The sequence below is a fragment of the Aedes aegypti genome, chromosome 1 (assembly GCF_002204515.2).
Source record: "Aedes aegypti strain LVP_AGWG chromosome 1, AaegL5.0 Primary Assembly, whole genome shotgun sequence".
In the NCBI taxonomy this organism is placed as follows: Eukaryota; Metazoa; Arthropoda; class Insecta; order Diptera; family Culicidae; genus Aedes; species Aedes aegypti.
This window is the reverse complement of record NC_035107.1, coordinates 172,969,839-172,992,672: the sequence shown is the minus strand read 5'-3', so window position 1 is coordinate 172,992,672 and position 22,834 is coordinate 172,969,839. Positions and strand designations below refer to the sequence as shown.

The following is a 22,834-nucleotide window of genomic DNA, read 5'->3' as shown; positions in this document are numbered from 1 at the left end:
GTTATTTGTCAAGAAAATCGGATATGAAGTCGGATAACTCTTCGGGAGAAATCAAACGGAATACTTCAATAAAGTATTTAGAATTTTTTTTATGTGGATACGCCTATATACCATTTTTTATATTTTGAACTAGCTTTACATAGACATTACACGAGATTTACGTGCGTTCTCTTATATTGGAAGTTTTCAATCAACGACTTCCTTTTAATCGGCTGTCCAAAGTAAACATATTAATATCGTAATATTTAGCAACCCTTTTTAGAGAAGTTCCATGATAATAGCTTTCAACACTTTGAGTATAGTGTTTCTTGAATTATCAGCACATTCTGTCGTGCTATGATAATTGCGAACCTTGTATCCTTATATCTACCTAAGGAGAAAACACAAATTCAATCTCTAATAAGAAACTTTTCACTTGCCCCACGTGATTGGAAAATTGACGGTGTTTCAATTTAGTTGTTTTTAGTTCTATGTCGAATTAATTCTGAAACTTTTTTTATTGCAGTTTAAAACTGTCAGAGGGGACAACTTAGAAGTGGTACAGAAAATTATTTTCCGCAACTTTTTTACGCTGAAAATATTAAAATAAGATTGCACGCCGCCAACTTGTTACGAAGTTATATTTAACAGGTTAACAATCTTTCGTTCTATTATGCAATAATGGTTGAAAAATCTCAGGAATCTCTTACCTATCGTAATGTTCTGAATGGCCTCGAAGGTTTACACATGAGTTTAAAACGTTAATTCACATATTTAGTAAATTATGCAAATTATTTTCACTTACCCCATTTACCCACTTACCCCGCGGTACCTTATTAGCACCCTCACAATCACTAAATTTAATAACAACGAGTGTTACGCGCAGTTCCACCAAACACCCACTCTTATGTTGCATTATAAAACGATTGATCACACGTTAGCTTCGAAACTTTACAACCATTACTGATTAGTACAAATGATGCTACAGCTCGTGGTAAACGAACTGAACCATCAACAACCAGCACTGGATTATAAGTAACTAATGAGCCCTGGCGGTCCCTCCGTTCGAAGAGGACCTGATAATATGCCGAAACATATTAACAGATCCTCCGCCTGAATGCAGCCGTTTCATGATAAATCATGAACCGTTAGAGGTGTGCCAAAGTATTGGGAAGGTGATAAGTTTCACAGACGGGTATTATTATGGTGCACCTTCTACTTTGGCACCGTCAAACCCTGTGATCGTGGCCAGGGAAGACAGAAAGGAGTATGATAATGAACAATTATTCAGTAATTTGGTAAACGTTTTAATTAAGTTGGAAACAAAAGGACTCGAAATCACATACAATGGAGAAAAAGTAAATGTTTATTTCATGGTAGGAAACATCACTGGAGATAATTTAGGACTAGGGATTCTTGATTTAGTAGAATCTGCACGAGCAAATTATTATTGTAGGATTTGTAAGCGAAATCGAAAACAAAGAGAATATGATACAATTGAATACGAAGAATCCGTGAATCCGTGATCAATCAGGATAGTGATATTGCACAGAGAACCACTCAGATGAAGCTTGGGTTTTAGCTTTTTTCCATCTTCAATGTACAAAATCACACTACCCTTGATATTTTTCGATTGATAACGGCACCGGTCACGTCCTTATGTCCACCGGGAGAGGAAGGAAGTTAGGGTTACCAGTACATTTAGGAAAATCTCTGGCGAGTTCAAAATAAAGTCTTGCAAATGATTGCAGACACCATTGTGCAGAAAATACTAGTTTCATATTTCAACGGTAACAAGTGAATAAAACAACACAGAAAAATGAATTTAATTTTTTGTTTGTATGGTATTCAGTTGGAGCTGCCTGACAGCTTAACTTGTCAAGGCTGAACCCTCGGTTTGGCTTTTGCCAAGTTTCCCCTCTACCAGGACCAATACTCAGACGGACTAGGCTATGGTGCCTACATTCTTCTTCTTTCTGGCATTACGTCCACACTGGGACAGAGCCTGCTTCTTAGCTTAGTGTTCTTATGAGCACTTCCACAGTTATTCACTGAGAGCTTACTATGCCAATGACCATTTTTGCATGTGTATATCGTGTGGCAGGTACGAAGATACTCTATGCCCTGGGAAGTCGAGAAAATTTCCAACCCGAAAAGATCCTCGACCGGTGGGATTCGAACCCACGACCCTCAGCATGGTCATGCTGAACAGCTGCGTGTTTACCGCTACGGCTATCTGGGCCCCGAATGGTGCCTACATGAACACTGTTTTTATTAGTATTGTGACGTGGTAGTTTTTGAAAAATACCCATATTCCCTTGCTTCTGAGAAAAGAAAGCAATGTGAAAATCAACATCTCCATAAGAATTTTTTGAAATTTAGTAGTGTAGTACCGTCAAGCTACCATTCACCGTGCATTTAAGAAAAATCTACACTTCAAAAAATTATATAACTTTTCCAAATAATTTAAAGCGTACTAGAATACCACTGCGTAGCGTGCAATTATATCATAATTCAGGGAAAAATCTAAAACTAGTGATGCATAACAAAAAATTACTTAAAAATTATGTTTGAAAATGTCATGTTAAGGTCGCCTTGTACCGTTCTATGTCACCATTTACCGTGCACACTAGTGCACCATTCACCATGCGTATAGTTTTCTTCATGATTTTATTTCGTATCTTGAAGAAACGTTGTTGATGGAGTAAGTATGTTGCTAGTAGCGTGCGCACTCATTTTTAAGAGTATTCAAATCTTCATTTACAATAAAAGCCATAAAAAATTTAAAAATTGGCTAAATTATTATTTTTTCATTAAAGTCGTTATAGGAGGTTTGACTGTATTGTCCAAACCATCCCATATTCACTCAAAAATTAAATATAAAGTTGTTTAATCACGACATAACAATAAATCTAATATTACCGAATAATTTCATGCTTTTTAAACTAATGCACGGTAATAGGAACCATATAGGTATATTGAAAAGGATCCATTCACCGTGCATTTGGGTTTCGACTGAGGCAGTGCCTCAGAGGCACAATAAAAAAATCTAATTTGCATTGAATCTCATTGCTCATACGATGAAATACATCATACTAATAGAATCCCCAGTGAAAGCTTGTTGAAATTTTGGAAAATTTCATACTCTAACGTTAAAATGAAAAATGTGATTTTTTGGCGTTTCTACTAAGACACGGTGTCTCTGGTAGAAAACATTAATATAAAAAATCAGTATCGCTGAAACACCCACCAAATGAAAGCTTAGGCTTTCCCCTTTCATTTGAGACCGGTTTGAAAATGTTCTATCGGGGGGTCCTGAACATTTTTTTTTTATTTTAGTAAGAGATACGTACCATAGGTGATGTTCTTCCACCATTAGTATGATACAATGAATCGCTTGTACCATATGATGACAACTCAATCGAACCGTAGAAGGCCATGACAAATATTTCTGGACGAACATTTGAAAAGGGCTGGAGAGGTCTTGAGCCTTTTATCAGAAACGTCGCTGTTGAGCCCTTTTTAGCTCGCCCATGCAAACTAACACCACTATCAGAAAGATTAGTGTTATCTCTTCCTGATAATAGTATTGGTGAGCGTGATCGAGTTGAATTGGGCTCAACAGCTTCTTACAAAGCCATTGTTTACCAATGTCGATGTGCCCTTTTTGAATGCTTGTCCAGATTTCCATAAAACGAGCTTGTTTTTGTTTTGGCAGTGTTGCTGTTTAGTTGATTATAAATTCAGTAAACAGTAAAATTGTATATATTTAATCAAAATTTATTTATTTGTACAAAACTAAAATTATTGTAAATAGTATTTAAATTTTTAAACAAAAAAAATGTTTACAGATTTAAAAGATTTTCAATAAATAACCCTTATTAAGATTCACTTGTATGCTACCGTCTTTAAATTCAGATATATTTTCATAAGATATTGCTTTTTACGATTAGTAATAAACAAAGCGTTTAAGAAAACATTTACAACATTTACTACATTACAAATGGTTGGCACAGATTGCACAAACAACTAAATTGGCATCAATGGTAGAGAAATCGGCGTTGCGTTATAACGCTTCATTGCTTAAGTTGTCGCGTTCTAAGGTGGTATAGCGAAAAATTTGTGCTTGTGTCGCGTGATAAATTTAGAATTTATTGTTTTGGGTCAACTTTTTGGTTTGCTGATTAGAGGTATGCCTGTTAATAATTACAATAAATATATCCCAATTTCACACCTATTAATAAATATATATTTACACTACACTCTGTCAGGTGACCTGAAACATGAAACCGAAAAGCCACGAAGACAATAGTTCGAAGATTTGCGTATTGTGTTTAAAGTATATGTGTCTGCAACCGTTATCAGCAATAGTGGTTGATATTATTGAACAGCACATTCTTCACGACATTAGGATTCCAGTCTGGTATTGTCCTACAAAAATATGTCGAGCTTGCACGTTTATTCGTTCAGTAATAAATTTAAACTTTTGAATATAGCACTGTATAAATATAAATACAATTTAAAACCTACCACTCGAAGCATTTAATGATGTGAGAACAACAATCTCACCAAAACTAAAGGGAAAACGTGGTAGACACAGTAATGCAATAAGCAAGTGCCAATTGAATTGGTTGGTTGTCGAATCTACACGGTTTACCACCCAATTGAGAATCTAATTCTACATCAAACCCATTTGTTCGCTGATGACTTGTTTTTGATAAAAAAAAAGTGATTTGAGTACCAGATGATCGTTGCAGTTGAGCAGCTGTCTAAGGGGTTTGGATGTTGCAATCGCCCCAAACATCGATTTTAAAATCAGCAGACTTAACTAATCAGTTCAGGGGTTTTTAGAGGTACACATCTGCACTTTGATTTGAACGATAATGCAGAAACTGAATTAAAACCTGTAATATATTATAATAACGTTCGGGGGTTAGTTGATTATGTGACGTCCAAAAAGGGCGGTTGGCCTGGGCAGTTCGATCTACAAGCGATGGAGAAGGGTCCTTTAAACCTCTACCCAGTCGATTATCGAGCATAATTCCGACGTCATCGGGACTCAAGGCCGATGTAAGGATACTGGTGTAAAAATACTGTTGCTTCTGGCGTTCCCTAAAAATATGGCAATATTGAGAAAATCTGGAAGACAATGTTGCTTTTGAATAATTTTAGGTACTTCAATGCTGGAGATTTGAAAATCGTCAATCTGTTTTGCGTAATAATGGGAGATATTTCAACATTTCCTTGCCCATACCACACAAAAAAGGTTTATCCAATGTAGCTGGTCATCCACGAATACTTGGTCACATACGCGTCCGCGAAATGGAAAAGTCTCGGCTCGGACCATAAACTGGCGGAGCAGTTCTTCAATTGTATTTACTATCCACTGCTCGATGGATCACCCGACGAACAAATTGCCCACCACCTTCCTTGCATATAACAGTAGGTGTTGTAGAATTGATAAAAAAAAGTATAATGCATTGATCCAAATAATGTCGAGGAATGGGTAAGCATCAGTAGTTTGATTGTGTGATTCATAAAGATTAATTCTTTTATCACAGGTGAGGATCATCAGTTGCCAACGCCACAACAAATGTGGATCCACCAGCAGAAACTGTCAGAAGATTTTGAAAAATCGGTATTTTTTGGAAGTGTAATGGGATCTAAATTTGCTAGTAATTGTAATTTATCGTACTGTTCTGTAAATTATCTCTTTTCAATGAAAAAATGTATTTCAGGCGCTTGATCATTCTGATCAGGCACATAAAAGTTGTTTTCAAACGAGTCTGGATGATGATTTTGCAGAAAAGGTTGAGTACTTTTCAAAAACGTAGATTACTTACCCAATAGCTCGAAGTTCCATATTTGCGCTATCATATCCCGGAGTTTTGTAAAATCACAGAAAGTGGTTAGAGCAAATACGAGAAACAAAACAGTGAAACCGTGAATTTTGATTTTCAATTTGCTTGGAATCATATTAAGGTTCCGGAGAACTCCGAAGCATATGATCGACAGCTTCTTTGAGCTGTAGTAATGTACAATAGTGAGCATTTGTAAGCCGTATTATTCGTATTTACTTTATCGATATGTCGTGTATGTAATTGGTTTAAATAGAATGGTATAATGCTAAATCCTTTTTATTAATTAATTAACTATTCGTAGTAAAATTTCTCATGGCTACCTAGATAAGCATGAAAGAAAACGACTGTGTGAACCATAATTAAGAAATCAGTACTGTTTTGAAAAAAATGTTCAGGACCCCCCGATAGAACATTACCAAACAGATCTCAAATGAAAGGGGAAAGCCTAAGCTTTCATTTGGTGGATATTTTAGCGATACTGATTTTTTTATATTAATGTTGTTCTACTAGAGACACCGTGAAGAGTGTTGAAAAATCTCATTATCGAACAGAGTTCACATGATTTTGACTACATAAACTAGGTTCTTCAGAATGCTTTGTGACAAAAACTACTTCATTTTATCAGTTTTATCTTATTTTGCGGACAAAAGAATAATTTGTGAAAAATTTATGAATATTCTGTAGCAATTTGTATATGTGCACGGTGAATGGAGTCCGCACGGTGACTGGTGACTTAACGGTAGTGTCATTACTAATACTGTCTAGTCGAAATGGTTTTGAATAATTTGTCATTTAAGTGCTATTCTTCTTCTTCTTCTTTCTGGCGTTACGTCCCCACTGGGACAGAGCCTGCTTCTCAGCTTAGTGTTCTAATGAGCACTTCCACAGTTATTAACTGAGAGCTTACTATGCCAATGACCATTTTTGCATGCGTATATCGTGTGGCAGGTACGAAGATACTTGATGCCCTGGGAAGTCGAGAAAATTTCCAACCCGAAAAGATCCTCGACCGGTGGGATTCGAACCTCACGACCCTTAGCTTGGTCTTGCTGAATAGCTGCGCGTTTACCGCTACGGCTATCTAGGCCCCTGTGCTATTCTTATTACTCCTGTCTTTTACGTAAGATTAGAGTCTTAAATGTCAATTGTCGTCAAGTCTCAACAAAATTAGGCTGTTTAGTAGTAGTTCTAGTTAATTTCAGGTCTTTACGTTCATATATCCTCAAAGAAAAAAGTCACTTTCCTTGTCTGTTCAACAATTTCTCGAAACTAGCAAGTGTACCCTAATGATCGATCTCAGCGTCTTACTTTCCATAGTCATTTTATAGTAAATATTTAAGAGTAAAGTTGTCGCCACTTATTTCTACTCAGTGAATCTACTAGTAATTTTCCTCAGAGTAATATTCCCTACGTCGAATATGATAACGATGTGTCTAGCTAGCTAATAGTAAGAGTAGCTACGGATCGTTCAGGTTAGCAAAAGGCAAACTGATCGTCACCAATAGTATTAATGTCCACCTCGAATAGATTCATTATTTATTTTCTATCAATGACGCAGAATGTCCGTTGGATCACATCCGAGATATTATTGCGTCTATGCCATATAAATTATGACGCGGCTTTAAGCATAAAATGCCAAAATGTGATACCACCACTACAGATTACGCCTTTGGTTTCCATCATATGGGCTAATGGATTATGCCCTCTCATCGCGGCAAGGTCGCATAACCAAGGGGAGGGAAAAAATGAATTTCAAATTGATCTAAATTTCCTTCTAACAGAAGTTCAGTATAGAAAACACTGAAACTTAGGCTCGACCTTTTTATGTATTTATCTGTATTAGAAAATATTCCAGTATTTCAGCAAAGGTTATTTTTCCAAACATGTCCTTTATGTCTGCCTTAGATCTTGGCACTTAAATTCTAAGTGTAAAAAATGTTTAGCCAAAACGATGAACCCGTTAGAAAGTTTCGGCATACGCCTGTTTTCATAAAAGGTAAATCAATTTCATTAATGAGAACAGCGCTCTACTAGAGTTGATCTGAACATGGTTTAAACTATTAACCGACAATTTGTAAATGAGCGGAATTACAAAATCTTAATTTTGTAAAACAACAAAACAAATTTTAATGCTAAAATATCATCTTATACCGTGATGTTTCGAATTGCCGCACGCTTCATATCCCGAACACTGGCCTTAATTCACTCAAAAAATATTATTTTGACATTTTTTATACATGGAGAATGTAAATGATGTCGCAATTATGGATTCTAGACAAAACAAATCGGACATTAGTCCCAAAACACCGTAAATAAAGGTAACTGTCTGGCTTTCGAAGCGTATGGCAATTCGATGCAGCACGGTAGTAATGCAAATCAGTTAAACAAAAATACAATACTTTTTTTTTGTATGGTATTCAGTTGGAGCTGCCTGACAGCTTAACTTGTCAAGGCTGAACCCTCGGTCTGGCTTTTGCCAAGTTTCCCCTCTACCAGGACCAATACTCAGACGGACTAGGCAATGGCGCCCACATGAACACTGTTTTTTTATTAGTAAAGTACCGTGGGGGAAGTGTAGCAGTGGGGTAAGTGGATCATTTGTCCGTAATAAGAATAAATACTTTAATATTCCGAATGTTTTCACACCTTTGCTTCATTTTAGGTTATATTCTCACGTACACACTGATACTACTGCAAAACTGATACTATACGTGCACTAACACAAGCAAACTTGCTGACTGAAAAAATCAATTCATTTTAAAGTTGTTTTCTGTCGATAAAAAATCCATTGTATCTCTGCCTAAAATCGAAAATTAATAGTTTTTTCAACACATGATGAAGATTTCAGTTCTAATTGTATGAATCACAATGCAAAAAATGTAATTTTTGCAAAAAAATACAGATATATTGGTCATAGTACACTTACCCGCACTTTTTAGCGGGATGGGGTAAGTGGATCAACTATTGTTATCGAATATTGGCAGACTACTTACGCGGATTTGAATAAGCTTTACTGTCATCAAGTGTTGTTTCCCTTTTACATTTTTCATTCCTCGCCTGAATTTGCCAAATTGATCTGAGAAAATTTCAATTAATCCACCTAAAAGTGTTGTACAGTCTTTCTAGTACAAAAAAATGAAAATGGAAAATTTTTAACAAAATTTTTCGTGGGTTTCTTAAGATGAAATGCAAAAGAGCAAAATATACAAATTCTCGAGCTAAAAGCATATTATCGTCCGTTTTTTGACCATATTGATTGTTTTAGACAGATGATATAAATATTTCCATAAATAGAATAAAAAGATTTCTGTATGTTGAACAAAAGTAAATGTAATTAATATTTTTAAACTACGAGTGTCTTTCTAAAACATCGTTTGAATAATCCCCAATTCTTTTGTATAACTCAGGTGTACAAAATGGATAAATTTTCTCCAAAATATTCTAGTTACATCGTTTGTTTTTGTTCGAATAAGTTTAAACTAATGTACAAATATTCCCCATAACATTTTGATAAAATAAAGATTTTTTTTATTTTAAAGCTATCAAAATATATAACATAGCACTTATAACAAGAATGACAGTAATATCATTCTTACTATACAAAATTACATCACATTTGTTTTGAGAATAGAGTTTTTTTTATAGGTGATCCACTGTGACGTGGTAGTTTTTGAAAAGTACCCATATTCCCTTGCTTCTGAGAAAAGGAAGCATTATGAAAATCAGCAGCTCCATTAGAATTTGTTTGAAATAGTAGTGTAGAATTTGTTTGAAATAGTAGTGCATTACTAATACTGTCTAGTCGAAATGGTTTTGAATAATTTGTCATTCAAGTGCTATTCTGATTACTATTGTTGTTGTGGAGTAGGATACCTCAAACCTCCTGCAGCTACAACCCTGGATCTCAACAGTATTAACTGCAGCCTCAGTCTGCTACATATAATAGATTAACTGCAAACCAGACAGCAGACAAGTTGTATTGGATGGATAGGCTTACGGCGATAGATCTGGAATGTGTAAACAGTCATTCGTGGCTACCTATCGAGATGGATGGTCAAAGCGAGATGATGAGAGTTAGGGAGATAGTTGGAGAGCTTGACCATCAAAATCGCAGTGGTGAATATGCTGCATGAGATGTTTAGAGGGGTAAGAGAGGGTCTCATTCTCACTGCCCATGATTCGGCTTCCTGAGATCCCGATTACAGGTTTAGGCGTAAAATCTTAGTGGTATCTACACTAGTCAATATCGATCGTTGTTTCGGAACGCACACGCGCCGAGTATAGGCCTACGCACGGCCAACGGTATTTGGAATCTGTGTTTAGCTTTAAGAATTGATGTTAGAATTAAGCGAAAATAAATGTAGTGCGTGTAGTTTGTGGCTTTTGTAAATATAGTGTTTTTTATAACCGCGAGTGATGTGGGTAATTCAATAATCACCAAGGAAGAATTGTGCCTCAAATCCCACCCAGGAGAATGATTTATTACACCTTTGGAAAGGTAGATTCGCCCAAACCAACCCAACCCCATCTGGTCGAGTGCTGAGGAGCCGCCCCACCCAGTCGAAGGAGGTAATTCACCGGTTCCCCAACATTTTTGGTCCTTCGAACCGGATTCGGTTGGACCACGGAAGGACTGGAACTAGCTTTAGGATCGCTAGGAGTTGTACCACGCTTGGTTCTACGCCATCATTGCTGTACGGGTACAAAGGAGACAATCGCCATTCCCAGCGCGATCAATTGTCACCCGCCATCACACTCGCGGACAATCGAATTGGGCATTTTGGAGACTACATCTGATTTTGGATTTCGCGCTGCATCCCAATTGGCTTGGCTTCGGAGTTGGACATTTGCCGTTTGGAAATCTTGTGTTGGTGAGTTGGAACCATTCTATATGTCCTGCCGAAGCTTGGACGGAATACTTTTGCTAACTGGTGCCTTTTCGAAACCTCTGCATGCATACCTACCCGTGGGAGCGATTGTGATTGATCGCTGAAATTTACGAGTGCACCTGAAGGATACCGTCAACCGATGCGGGATTGGACTTGGTCGATTTGGAATTCAACGTGAATCTTTTACATGGTCCGAACGGGTCCCCGTAACAAATGCTGCGATCATTGGACAATTCGTCGGAAAATAGGTGGAATACTTCGCCGAACTACTGAACCAGTGACGTGTTCTGGTCTCCCAGGTAAATTACACATAGTTCAGTATATGTTTGGCCGAAGCGAAGATTGCATGATTCTAACCACGGTATTTCGTCGTGTTTGTTCTATTTGCACCTGTTTGGAGTAACCCCTACGATCGGCAAGTCTGGCCGGTGAACTTTACGAATCGGAGTGGCGTTTTGCACCACTTTCCCCATCTGTGGTGTGCTTTTGGATTGGATACAAATCAACATCAACGACGATCTGCTACGACTGTGATTATTGTCGCACCGCCACCAAACCGGATCGCGCCAGTGAGACTCGCGACGCGCCTCAACTCGCGCGATTTTGAAATCAGTTTTTTAGTGTGGCGCTGCATTCTTACGATTTTTATGAACACAGCGCACTATTCACATATTAGCTGCGACGCACGGGGCCCGAGAAAACAATAATTATAAATAAATGTTGGTCTTGATTTCTACCGGATACATAATACCATCAACCCGAAACATCCCTTGCATGTGCGGACATCCATGTCGACAAGTGATAGAAGAGGTCGCGCCATCAACTACCTGTCCAGGTGAGTCACTTAGAGTGTATATGTCGCCGAATCAGGACGACAGTGAAATGCACTTTTTAATAAATTGATATCCTCTTCGACAATTTACTTGCAACGATTCCCTGAGTGCACTTGGTGCAGTCTTTTTGCAAATTTGGAACGATTTTGGATTAAGCACGATTTTGGGCTTTTGTGCGGCTGTTGGTTTCTCAGGTGAGTCACCACAGTATATGCCCAGTCGAAGCAATCATTTTGGTTATTACACTATGGTTTTCCCTTCCTCTGGATACCCCACTTAATCTTGGTTGACGTTGAGCATTACGAGTACTACCGAACAACAATTTTGGATTGCGATTTGGGTTTTATGATTTGGGAACTGCTGCTATTTGTGAAGGTAAATACTACGGTATATGTCCAGCCGTGGCTAGGTCTGTTGGATACTACATGCAACCCCTCTCCTCCTCTTCCGTACACATTCTTGCAATCGTGAGCTGTGCTGTGACAACATTCCTGAAGACAACGATTAACCACTGGAGATCACGGATTCTTGCTTCGCTGCACGTTTGATGGGAACAGCATTATACTGTGTCAGGTAAATTTACACAGTATATGCCTGCCGAAGCTTGGATTCACGTGGATCACTACACCCCTCACCTTATTCTCGTTTCCTGCTTGAGTGACATGGAACAACATGGCACCCCGGAAGGCAGCATCGCTGAAGATCTTGGCTGTCAAACTCCAAGAAATCCAAATCGACTTGGACGATATTTGGAAGTTCGTTCAGGCTGACGACGAAAATATCACCGCTACTGATGTCAACATGCGTTTAGCCAGGGTGGACGAGCTCTGGGAAAGGTATGGTGAGACGTTGATCGAAATCAAGTGCCATGAGGACTATGTTCGCGACAGCGAAATGGTTACAATCCTTTTCCCAACGTCCCTAAATACAACCCTGTACGCATACCCTGTACAGCGCACGACCAACATCCCTTTTATTTCCCTTCCTCATTCCTTCCTTTCAACGCAAAATCAACACGCACACACCAACACCTGAATAAGCCACAAGCGTACAGTCATCGAAGGCATAATGCGTGTGTACAACGTCAACAGAACGCAATTTGTGATTGGAGGACCAATCGCGTGGATTTTTGTTTTGTATATTTTTTTTTCTTTGCTCCTGAGAGTATAAAAGTAAATGTATCGCCACGAAGCGGTTGAGAAGTTATTTGTAATCTATACAGTGAAGACATCCGAATAAAACTTTAAAAAAGTGAAATGTAGTGAGTCTATCATTTGTGAAGCTGAGCCCTGAGGATCGCAGCAACCGCTGCTCATCTTGTTACCTGACCATCGTTGCCGTTTCGATTTCGTCGTGTTCCCGTTCCTGTTGAGAGTCAGCTGCCGATTGCATTCATCAAATTGCCACCACTCAGAAACGTTTCTGCTCTGCCGCTGCTGTGTGTATTATTTTGACTACCGCTGCTATCCAATGCCGTCAATTGTCGCTACCTTCCAACCAGCTAGAGTTGTTAAGAAATTCCGCCATAGTTCTTTTCAGAATTGGCCACCAGGTTGGTAAGCGATTTGAGAGCTAGGATAGGCATTGCGTTGTAGTCGTAATTTTCCGAGCAGAGAATAGTCTGAGTTGTCCGGTGGTTTTGGACTTGAGTGTGGATTGCGATCGGTCGCTGGCTGCTCTGGTGGTTTGTGAGTTTGGCGTTGGCGTGAAGCCAACATAGTGGTCCGTCCGAACCGGATGAAGAAAACCGAACAAGAACTACAGTCCAAGTGAACTAAGTGAAAATCGCAGTGCAGCACCAAAAACTGTGGACTAGTGAACTGTACTTTTGCTGCAACTGTGATTCTGAAAATGATAAAGTGGAAGATGTAAAAGAACAGAAAAACAGTGAGCAGAAATTATTGAAGTGAGTGAATTTCGAAAAGAAAACTGGTGGCGTCCATCCATTCGAGCAGTGTCATCATCGTGAGTGTGTGTTGATTGCTCTTCCGTAGCAGCGTTTCCTGTCCGATGACACTACCACGTACACCAGAAGCAGCCAAGAAAGTGAAAATGGAGGAGATTAAGGTGCTCGTCCATCAGCGCGGCCAAGTGAAAGGCAGTGTAACCGCCATCGTGAAAGCGCTGGAAAAGGCGGAAGATGATCCGAGCCAGGTGAGTCTTCCGATTCTGCGAGTGTATTCTAAAAAGCTCGAAAGCTTTTACAACACGTATGTTAGTTTGCACAAGGAAATTTTAGCTTGCAGTCCATCCGGAAAGCTTGATGAGCAGGATGTGAAACTTTCCGAATTTGAAGATCTCCACACCGACGCTTTGATTCGTGTTGAGATTCTGATTGAAGCATTAACAAAACCTCTTTCCGCTACTGTACCAACTCTGTCGCAACAAAACTCTCCTCAGGTTATTGTTCAGCAGCAGCCGCTTCGAGCTCCCATTCCAACCTTTGATGGGCGCTACGAAAATTGGCCGCGCTTCAAAATGATGTTCCAAGACATCGTTGACAAGTGTTCCGATTCCGATGCAATCAAATTGCATCACCTTGATAAAGCGCTAGTTGGTTCAGCAGCAGGTATTATTGACGCGAAGACTCTAGCGGACAATAATTACCACCATGCTTGGGAAATCCTTACTGAGCGGTTTGAGAATAAACGGGTAATCATTGATACGCATATTGGGGGCCTTTTGTCGCTGAAACGTATGAACAAGGAGTCTTATTGTGAGTTACGTGAGTTGTTGGATACGTGCACGCGACACGTCGAGGGTCTAAAGTACATGGGTCAAGAAATCGATGATACATCTGGGCTGATTATTACAAAAATTCTTACTTCTTGTCTGGATTCAGTTACTCGAAAGTATTGGGAACGATCTCTCACTCACGGAGAGTTGCCCGACTTGGATGAAACTTTGAAATTTCTCAAGGATCAGTGTCGCGTTCTGGAGCGATGTGAAACTGATCAATCAGCCGTCGCGAAGTCTACTGTCGGTAAATCCTCTCAGCCTGCGTCGAAATCTGTTAATGTTAAAGTACATGCGTCTACTTCTGGAGAAACCAATGAATCGTGTCAGTTCTGCTGTGGTAATCATTTTAATTACCAATGTTCCGATTTTCGCAAATTGGCGGTGCCAGACCGAATTGCAAAGGTGAAGGAATCTCGAGTGTGTTTCAATTGCCTTCGCCGTGGGCATCGGTCGTTAAACTGTCAGTCTAAGAGTAATTGCTCCAAGTGTCACAAACGTCATCATTCGCTGCTCCACGAAGAAAAGCAAAAACTCGATTCTTCTGAGCACGCGGATTCTAAGTCGCAAGAACAGAATGTTCCAATCCAAGCCGCGGCATCTCCTCCGCCACAACCGGCAGTCCCAGTGAGTTCTGTGTCAACGAATGTTTCTTCAGCTTCTTGTTCAGCCTTTCTTCCGAATGTGTTGCTTCTGACTGCCGTTGTGAACCTCATGGATAAAAATGGCAGAGCCGTTCGTTGTCGCGCATTTTTGGATTGCGGCGCACAGACAAACCTCTTGTCTGCCGCGATGTTCCAGAAATTGGGAATCGATAGTACGCCTGTCAATGCTGATATTGTCGGCGTAAGTGGCGCGCGTAGTAAGTCCACTCGATTGGTAGAGGTTAATGTCCGTTCAGTGAATACCGAATACAGTTCGTTTTTGAAGTGTCTGGTCACGTCAAAAATTACGAATGCTCTACCGTGCAAAGCCGTGAATGTTTCTGAATGGAAAATTCCTTCAGGATTTCCGTTGGCTGATCCAAAGTTTGGGACTCCAGCCGAAATAGACCTGTTGATAGGTGTTACTGAGTTCTTCCGTCTTCTGAAACCAGGTCATTTGGTAATTGGTGAGGGTCTGCCCGAATTGCGTGAAACTGAGTTGGGCTGGGTCGTCGCTGGAGAGATCCAAGACGAATCTTCAGCAATCATAAACCCGCAACAAGTGAGTTCCGTAACAATAGAGACACTCAACGATGCTATTAAACGGTTTTGGGAAATTGAAGAGGTGAACACCCAATCCACTTCTACTACGGAAGAACAAGAATGTGAGGAACTCTTCCGTAAGTCTTATCAGAGGGATTCCGCTGGTAGATTTGTAGTGAAGCTTCCATTTCGAAGCAACTTACACCTGCTCGAAGATAATAGGTCGTTGGCTCTTCGTCGTTTCCTTTTCCTTGAAAGACGCCTACGTAAACAGCCGAACCTGCATGTTCAATACTCATCCTTCATTGATGAATATGAGCACTTGGGACATTGCAAAGAAATTCGTGAGTCCGAAGATCGTCCTAACATGATAAAATATTACATGCCGCATCATGCCGTGCTCCGTCCGGACAGTTCGAGCACCAAATTAAGGGTTGTCTTCGATGCATCAGCAAAGTCAAGCCCTTCAGCAATGTCACTCAACGATGTGCTTCAAGTTGGTGCGACTGTTCAGAGCGATTTATTCAGTATCTTGCTTAGATTTCGAATGCATCGTTTTGTCTTCACTGCTGACATCACAAAGATGTACAGACAGGTTCGTGTCCATCCGGATCAGACTTCAGTCCAGCGTATTTTTTGGCGTACCAATCCTGCAGAGAGGCTTAGAATTCTCGAGCTGCAAACAGTTACATATGGTACGGCTGCAGCTCCCTATCTGGCCACTCGTTCATTAGTCCAGTTGTGTGAGGACGAAGGGTCTGATTTTCCACTAGCAGCTCGCATCATCCTTGAGGATTGTTATGTAGACGACATTATTTCCGGTGCTGACACAATCGAAGAAGCTGTTGATTGCTGTCGACAGCTTCAAGTTCTTCTCGGAAAGGGTGGTTTTCCCGTACACAAGTGGTGTGCTAATAATGAGTTGACCTTAGGTGATATTCCCAAGTCTAAGCGAGAAAAATTGTTGCAACTCGACCAGCTATCTGCCAATGAGGTCATAAAAACTCTCGGTTTAATATGGGATCCATCAAGCGATGAATTTCTCTACGCAGTTGATCAGTCCCCTGCTGAACCTACATTGGTGACCAAAAGACAGGTATTTTCAAAATGTGCAAAGCTGTTCGATCCTGTAGGTTTTCTGTCTCCTATCGTTGTTTTGGCAAAACAATTGATGCAGCGTACATGGTCGGCTAAAATTGATTGGGACTCTCCACTCGAAGGAGATTTACTGGCTGACTGGCAACGTTTTAGTGAATGTTTGGCAGGTGTGAATGAAATAAAAGTCCCAAGGCCGGTCTTGTGTTTCCCATACATCGCCTTAGAGCTACACGGCTTCGCGGATGCCTCTGGGCTAGCTTACGGGGCATGTATTTACATTCGCTGTGTAAATGCTGAGAATGAATGCAATGTGCGATTGCTATGCAGCAAAAGTAAAATTGCTCCTCTACAAGATGTGTCGATTGCACGGAAGGAACTTTGCGCTGCACTATTACTTTCACGTTTGGTTCGCAAGGTATTACCTATTCTCCGTGTTGCTGTTTCAGCTGTTCACTTGTGGTCAGATAGTCAAATAGTGCTGGCGTGGTTGCGTAAGCCACCCAACATGCTTCAGCCATTTGTGCGAAATCGAGTCGTTGAGATTGTCAACGAAAACCAGCATACCCAGTGGAGCTATGTTCGCTCTAAAGAAAACCCAGCTGATGTGGTTTCCCGTGGTCAATCTCCAAATCTTCTAAAAAACAACGTGATGTGGTGGAATGGTCCACCGTTCCTTCACTTACCGAACTACGAACCAGCCGTTATCGAAGAAATTAATGACTCCGAATTGCCAGAAATTAAACCTTCTGCATTAGTTGTGGTTGATGCTCTTAATGTTGATGATCTTTCGCTTTTCAAGCGCTTCAGTTCGTTTAGAAAGCTCCAGCGTGTTCTGGCTTATGTCCAACGGTTCATTAGGAATTGTCGCGAGAAGGTCGTTGAAAACCGTATCAAGGAATTTTCACCTACAATATTTGAGCTCAGAACCGCACTACATACGATTGTGATTCTGATTCAACACGAGGCTTTGTTCGAAGAAGTTCAACGTGTGGAGCATGGTGAACCATGCAAGGTAGTTGGTATGCTTGGTCCGTTTCTCCAAGATGGTGCACTGAGAGTAGGAGGCAGGCTTCAAAACTCTCGATTGCCGGTGCAGATGAAACACCAGTACATTCTTCCAAAACATTACATTACTGATCTCATTATTCGTGCATATCATGAGGAAAATATGCACGTAGGGCCATCAGGTCTGTTGTCCACCTTACGTCAACGTTTTTGGCTATTGGGATCCAGATCTGCTGTTCGTAAAATCACAAGACATTGCGTCCGCTGTTTCCGCTCGAAGCCCAAGGGTGTTAAACAATACATGGGCAATTTGCCACCAGCCCGAGTAACTTGTGCAGCTCCTTTTGAGGTCACCGGTGTAGATTATGCTGGTCCTTTTTTGGTGAAACAAGGTACAAGAAAACCTATTGTTATAAAGGCATACATATCTGTTTTTGTATGTTTAGTAACTAAAGCAATACATCTCGAACTTGTTTCGGACATGTCTGCAGTTGCTTTCGTAGCTGCTTTACAAAGGTTCGTCAGTCGAAGGGGGGTTCCTCGTGAAATACATTCCGACAATGGATCGAATTTTCGGGGTGCCAAGGCAGACTTGCATAATTTGTTTTTGCTGTTTAATGATCAAGTCGCTGTTAAGGATATTGGTTCCTATTGTCAATCGAAGGAGATTGAATGGAACTTTATTCCGCCTGAGGCTCCAGAGTTTGGGGGCCTCTGGGAGGCGGCAGTAAAGAGTACGAAACACCACCTGAAACGTATTTTGGGGGAAACTCCATTAACTTTCGAAGAGTTCGGTACGTTGTTGGCGCAAGTGGAGGCCATTCTTAATTCACGTCCACTGTTCTCCCTCTCCGATGACCCTTCAGATGGTGAAGTGATAACACCATCCCACTTCCTGATTGGGCGGCCGATGAATGCCATTCCAGAACCTTCTTATGAATCGGTTGGGGTGAATCGTTTAAGCCGTTTGCAGCATTTGCAACTAATGAGGGAACACTTTTGGAAATCGTGGGTGCGGGATTATTTGGTCAGCCTACAACCGAGAGGCAAAAACTATTTCCGGGTTCAAAATGTTGTTCCGGGGCAAGTTGTTCTACTGGAAGACAAGAATCTACCTCCGCAACAATGGAAGATGGCCAGAATTGTCACAGTGTACCCTGGAAGTGACAATCTTGTGAGAGCAGTAGATGTTCGCGTGGGTGAATCAGTGTTTCGACGGCCTATTAACAAACTTTCTCTACTACCTATAGAAGACAATCGGTCATCCGACCAGGACTTTGCTACCAGAGAGTAGTAGTAGCACTCTGCTCCGTGCGCGGCGGGAGTATGTTCGCGACAGCGAAATGGTTACAATCCTTTTCCCAACGTCCCTAAATACAACCCTGTACGCATACCCTGTACAGCGCACGACCAACATCCCTTTTATTTCCCTTCCTCATTCCTTCCTTTCAACGCAAAATCAACACGCACACACCAACACCTGAATAAGCCACAAGCGTACAGTCATCGAAGGCATAATGCGTGTGTACAACGTCAACAGAACGCAATTTGTGATTGGAGGACCAATCGCGTGGATTTTTGTTTTGTATATTTTTTTTCTTTGCTCCTGAGAGTATAAAAGTAAATGTATCGCCACGAAGCGGTTGAGAAGTTATTTGTAATCTATACAGTGAAGACATCCGAATAAAACTTTAAAAAAGTGAAATGTAGTGAGTCTATCATTTGTGAAGCTGAGCCCTGAGGATCGCAGCAACCGCTGCTCATCTTGTTACCTGACCATCGTTGCCGTTTCGATTTCGTCGTGTTCCCGTTCCTGTTGAGAGTCAGCTGCCGATTGCATTCATCAAATTGCCACCACTCAGAAACGTTTCTGCTCTGCCGCTGCTGTGTGTATTATTTTGACTACCGCTGCTATCCAATGCCGTCAATTGTCGCTACCTTCCAACCAGCTAGAGTTGTTAAGAAATTCCGCCATAGTTCTTTTCAGAATTGGCCACCAGGTTGGTAAGCGATTTGAGAGCTAGGATAGGCATTGCGTTGTAGTCGTAATTTTCCGAGCAGAGAATAGTCTGAGTTGTCCGGTGGTTTTGGACTTGAGTGTGGATTGCGATCGGTCGCTGGCTGCTCTGGTGGTTTGTGAGTTTGGCGTTGGCGTGAAGCCAACAGACTACGATGCTGACGATGAGACCTACAACAACGAGCGTCTAGTTTACAGCAACCTGTACTACCGGGCGAAGTCATCCCTTACCGACAAGGCGAAGGAGTTACAGGGTACACCAGAGCTGGATCAATCAACGCGTGCCAACGATTCAAACCTGCATGGTGTTCTCGACCATTCAACGGTGACATCGATGAGTGGATTAGTTTCCGTGATCTATTCACTTCTCTGATCCACTGACGGACCGATCTTCCGGAAGTGGAAAAATTCCACTATTTAAAGGGGTGTCTTCAGGGGGAGCCAAAGGCGTTAATCGACCCTTTGAAGATTACGCAGGCTAATTATCAAATCGCGTGGGATACCCTTATCAAACGCTATAATAATAGCAAGCAACTTAAGAAAGGCAGGTCCAATCGTTGTTCAATCTCCCTTCGCTTTCTAAAGAGTCGGTTTCTGGTTTGCACACTCTTGTTGAGGGGTTCGAAAGAGTCGTGCAAACTTTAGATCAAGTCGTCCAGCCAGCTGAGTACAAGGATCTCCTGCTCGTGAGTCTTCTCACCAATCGCTTGGACCCCGTCACCCGTAGAGGATGGGAAGAGTTTTCGGCTTCGAGCTCTTCTGGATTCGGGTTCGGAAAGCAACTTCATTACGGAGCGGCTTAGTCAGCGAATGAAAACTCATCGAGAAAGGGTGGACATCTCGGTGTGTGGGATTGGTCAAGCAGGGACCAAGGTCAAGCAAAAAATCCAAGCGGTGGTGCGCTCGCGAGTTTCTCCATTCTCGCAGACGATGAGCTTCCTCGTTCTTCGCGACGTTACGGTGAATCTTCCAACTGCTACTATCAACACGGATGGTTGGTCGATTCCACCAGGGGTCAAACTGGCTGATCCCGCTTTCTTTGAGTCCAGAAGAGTGGACATGGTGCTCGGAATCGAGTCGTTCTTCGACTTTTTCGAAACAGATCGAAGGATAACGCTTGGCAACCAACTGCCAACGCTCAATGAATCGGTTTTCGGATGGGTGGTGAGTGGAGGCTTATGCAACACGAGTCAGGATCTCCGCATCACCTGCAACGCTTCAGCAACAGAGAATCTGGAGTCTCTAGTTGCTCGGTTTTGGTCCAGTGAAGAAGTTGGTCTGGTCAAGGTACTCTCACCAGAGGAAAAACGGTGTGAGGACTTCCAAAATACAGTCCAAAGGAATTCCGATGGTAGATACACCGTCACACTACCCAAGAAAGAAGGCGCTGTCACACAGCTAGGAGAATCTAAGGAGATTGCTATCCGACGCCTTCAAGGTACCGAGCGCAGATTGAGCAGGAATTCGAATCTGCATAAAAGCTATCACGACTTCATGGAGGAGTATGAATCGATGGGACACATGGATAAGGTGGATGGAGCTTCTTCGGCTTCAGAACGGCGGTGTTTTCTACCTCATCATCCGGTGTTCAAGGAGGACAGCACTACCACGAAGGTCAGGGTGGTGTTCGACGCTTCTTGCGCGACGTCATCCGGCGTGTCGCTTAACGATGTGTTACTGGTTGGGCCGGTAATACAGGAGGATCTTAGGGCAATCATCTTGCGAAGTCGCACCAAGCAGATCATGCTTGTCTCGGATGTCGAGAAGATGTTCCGGCAAATATGGGTGCATCCGGACGACAGACCCCTTCAGTGCATCTTGTGGCGCTCCAATCCTCAGGACGAGGTTAGCGTGTTCGAGTTGAAGACCGTGACGTACGGAACCAAGCCGGCACCGTATTTGGCCACAAGAACGCTCAAGCAGTTGGCGATGGACGAAGAGGCAACATTTTCCCTCGGTTCAAGGGCGGCGAGTGAAGACACATATATGGATGATGTCATCACTGGGGCAGATTCAGTGGAACAGGCTTGCGAACTTCGTAAGCAACTGAGCGAAATGGCGGAAAAGGGTGGATTCAGGCTCAGGAAGTGGGCGTCAAATTGTTCCAAGGCCTTGGAAGGACTTCCTGAGGACAACCTAGCGATCCGAGAGGTGGACGGAATCAATTTGGATCCGGACCCGTCCGTGAAGACCCTCGGACTTACCTGGATGCCGAGGAGTGATCAACTAAAATTCAAGTTCGACATTCCTTCGGTGAAATCAACCCAGCAATTCACCAAAAGGGAAGTTCTTTCCATCATTGCAACGCTTTTCGACCCTTTAGGCCTTCTCGGGGCAGCAATAACAACTGCTAAGATCGTGATGCAGCTTTTGTGGAAATTCCGGGACGTCAACGATCGCGCGCTGGATTGGGACCAGCTAATACCTTCGACGGCGGGTGAGATTTGGAGGAAATACCTTGCACAGCTTCATCTACTGAACGAAATAAGGATTGATCGTTGCGTTGTCATTTCGGGTGCAATTTCCAAGGAAATCCATTGCTTCTCGGATGCTTCTGAGAAAGCGTTTGGCTGCTGTATTTATATAAGGAGCGTAGATGCAGCAGGGAAGATTAAGGTGCAGCTTCTTTCTTCCAAATCACGAGTAGCCCCCCTGAAATGTCAAACAATTCCACGTTTGGAGCTGTATTATCAGCGCAACTTTTCGAAAAGGTTCGAGATTCTCTGAGAACTCCTTCGCAGCCGTACTTCTGGACAGATTCCACCTGTGTTATGCGATGGGTTCAAGCTACACCGACCACGTGGACCACGTATGTGGCCAACCGAGTGTCAAAAATACACACGATCTCCAATCCGGAGCTCCACGTTCCTGGTATAGAGAACCCTGCCGACCTGATTTCCAGAGGAATCATGCCGGAAGATATCATCGGAAACGATTTCTGGTGGCGTGGACCGCGTTGGTTAGTAGCAGATCCGCAGCAATGGCCGAAACCACCGGAGTCATTAAGAGTGGATGAAGCAGAGGAGGAGAAGCGACGTACAGCTGTCGTTTGTACCGGTTCCCAAAACGCAGAATTCAGCGATTGGTATTTGGGACGATCATCGTCGTACACCGAACTCGTCCGTCGAACAGCGTACTGCTTACGGTTTCTTGAACTGTTGCGTACTCCGAAAGAACAGCGAAGTCCACCGAAATTCCTGGCTTCAAAGGAGTTAGGAAAGGCGGAGAT

General features: G+C 41.9%; 1 protein-coding gene across 2 annotated transcripts in view; it reads right to left on the bottom strand.

The window, feature by feature from the left end:
• Positions 1 to 22,834, bottom strand: part of LOC5570601 — a 71,731-nt gene that overhangs the window by 43,413 nt on the left and 5,484 nt on the right. The gene's annotated exons all lie outside the window — the stretch shown is intronic.